The 2,875-nt window shown below is 46.1% G+C and overlaps 1 protein-coding gene across 1 annotated transcript in view; it reads right to left on the bottom strand.

Moving 5' to 3' along the window:
• The window catches only part of LOC134098078 (voltage-dependent calcium channel beta subunit-associated regulatory protein), a 22,148-nt gene extending 19,506 nt beyond the window's left edge, over positions 1 to 2,642 (bottom strand). The window contains exon 1 of the mRNA XM_062551029.1: positions 2,538 to 2,642. The gene's annotated coding sequence lies outside the window, so the exon portion shown is untranslated. The remainder of the gene's footprint in view (positions 1 to 2,537) is intronic.
• Positions 2,643 to 2,875: the final 233 nt, after the last annotated feature.

Below are 2,875 nucleotides of genomic sequence, written 5' to 3'. Positions count from 1 at the left end.
AAAAGTACACTTTAGTGTGCAAAATCTGACAGGCTAGGAAATGAATGAATGAATGAATCAATCAACGATTTAATGAATGAATGGAAAACCGAGTGAATTAATATGTGAATGTTTTTGTGAATACATGAATGACTGTTAATGGATGAATGAATAAATTTCATGTTGAATTCATATTTCAATGAATGAATGAATTAATGGATGGATGGAACTATGAATAAATGAATGAATGTAAGCTGACTTGAGTAAATGGATGGATGGATGGATGGATGGATGGATGTGAGATGAGGAGTGACTGCGTTCAGGATGAGCTCTCCCTGGCCCTGTCCACTGCACCTCTGGCTTGATTTCATTACAGTCATTACTGACCCACATTCCACAGCACCACCACACACACACACACACACACACACACACACACACACACACACACACACACACACACACACAAGGAACTAGCAAGGTGTACGTGTGCATGTGTGTCTGTTTATCATGGAGGATTTCAGTGTGTGTGTGTGTGTGTGTGTGTGTGTGTGTGTGTGTGTGCGCATGCATATGTATGATTATTCACTACTGTGTCTAAAAATAACTAATTGTCCTTTCCTGCAGTCACACTCACACACTTGTTTATTTACACATCATTACTCATTAATGACAACCACACACACACACACACTCTCTCTCTCTCTCTCTCTCACACACACACACACACACACACACACACACACACACATACACACACACTTGTTTATTTACACATCATTACTCATTAATGACGACCACTCACTCACTCACTTCTTTCCACTGACATGCCACCAAACACCTGTACACACACACACACACACACACACACACACACACACACACACACAGATATGTGCACATGCATAGTCATCATACTCATGAATGCACGTTACACACACACACACACACACACACACACACACACACACACACACATACACACACACACACACACACACACACACATTTCCTAGGTTGTGTGAGACCCTGTTCAGCGTGTTTTGAGAATGAAGGACTTCTCCTTCTCTCAGGTCATCCATACAACTCTCTCTCTCTCTTCTCTCTTTCTCTCTCTCTCCCACACTCTCTCTCCATTTGCCATTTCTAATCACTCCATCATTTCATGTTTCTCTCTGAGCTTGTTCTGGCCTTCTCCTGTTTCCCTGGAGTCAGAGAGAGTGAGAGATGAAGGGAGGTAGAGCTCAAGAAAGAGTTGTGCTTTTTTCTCTCTCTCTCTCTTAGCCTCCTGCAGTGGACATGTTGCAGCTCTTAGACATTGATGGTAATTGGCCTAAGCAACTGGAATTTAGACTTACAGTAAAAAAAAAAAATCAGCAACAAAGATTGATCTCTTCACTCACTCTCATGAGTTTGTTGGTCAGTTTAAAATCTACAGGAGTGTGTGTGTGTGTGTGTGTGTGTGTGTGTGTGTGTGTGTGTGTGTGTGTGTGTGTGTGTGTGTGCGTGTGCGCGCGTGTGTGTGTGTGTGTGTGTGTGTGTGTGCTTTCTAACGAGATCTACACAGACACACGTTTGTTTGAAAAAAAAAAAAAAAAAAACACTCCAACCACTCAAAACTTCTCGTGATTACAAAAAGAGACTTATCGCCGCGCTCTGGATTGCCGTGCCATTAACAACGTTGTGGCGGACTTTCCAGATTAAACTCTCTCAATGAACAAGAGGCGAATTGTTTCCGTTTTACATCCAGCTTTACGCAATCACAACTCTCAGCGTAGGCTGCATATCTGCCTCTGCTGCTGCTGTGGGTTGCAGCACAGCCCGTGGAATCGGCTGGTCTCACTCCAGAGACAACCTAACAGCTGCCTTTAACAACCCAAAAGATTACGGAATATTCCTGACCGCGTCTCCCTCATTTGTGCAGGGCATCACTGGCAATTTGCCCATGTTAATTGTCACTCTCAATTTATTCAGGTAGAATCGCGCCGTGAAGGCGCAGTGTTTCTTATTAGAAACAAACACACAGCCATTCAGCCCATTGGTACATCAAAGACCACCGCCATGCCTGCAGACTGAGATGTAGGCTGCCGAGAGCTGGCAATAATCTGCAATATCAAAATAGAAACACAGAACAACACACAAGTAACGCTCGGAGACGCGCCGCAGACGCGCTTATTTTCGCCTCAACTTGGCAGAGCCCGCGGACTTCACCCACATTCTGGAGCACTGGTCAGAAATCAGCTACAGCTGTTATTTACACCTCTTTAACCTGCGGTAAGACTACTGTAAGTAACGCTACCGGGCCGCCCGCATCTCGTGCGCTCAGATTCACCGTCCATGGGCAACCGAACCGTCACCGCAGCAGGGCTAGCTACTGCACGAACTGCCAACACACCTCCCCAGCCTCCTTGCGGTGAATTGACACTCGAGTGATCGACATGCCAACACCGGGATAACGCACGGATACATAATCATACGAGTCAACAGATGGCTCACGGACAGACCATAGCAGCTTAAAGTCGGTAGACAACGCACACAAATTGGGGTCGAGAGCTCACCTATGTGTGAGTCGTGCGTTCCATTTAGGTGGATGATACTGGAGTGCGAGCTTGCGGTAACACGCCAGCGGCTCCCCTCTCCGTCTTCGCGTTGGTGCCGTTCAGTTTTCGCCCAGATAGCAAGCTGAGTTATGAATGAAACAGGGCGCGCGAGAACACTCCCACTGCCCGGCGCTAAAAACACCACGTGATGCAGAAAGTGATGCTAGCGATGGGGTTCCATGCGCGGAAACCATCCTCCCTTTTCCATTCTTTTTTTTTTTTGCTCCCTTTCTTCAGCTTGACAGATCTAGACACATGCGTCAGAACGCATCGCATCGCAATGCCAAAGTGTCGCC

Source organism: Sardina pilchardus, chromosome 2 (assembly GCF_963854185.1).
Source record: "Sardina pilchardus chromosome 2, fSarPil1.1, whole genome shotgun sequence".
NCBI classification, from domain to species: Eukaryota; Metazoa; Chordata; class Actinopteri; order Clupeiformes; family Clupeidae; genus Sardina; species Sardina pilchardus.
Note: the sequence above shows the minus strand (reverse complement) of the source record. Positions and strands in the feature narration are given on the sequence as shown.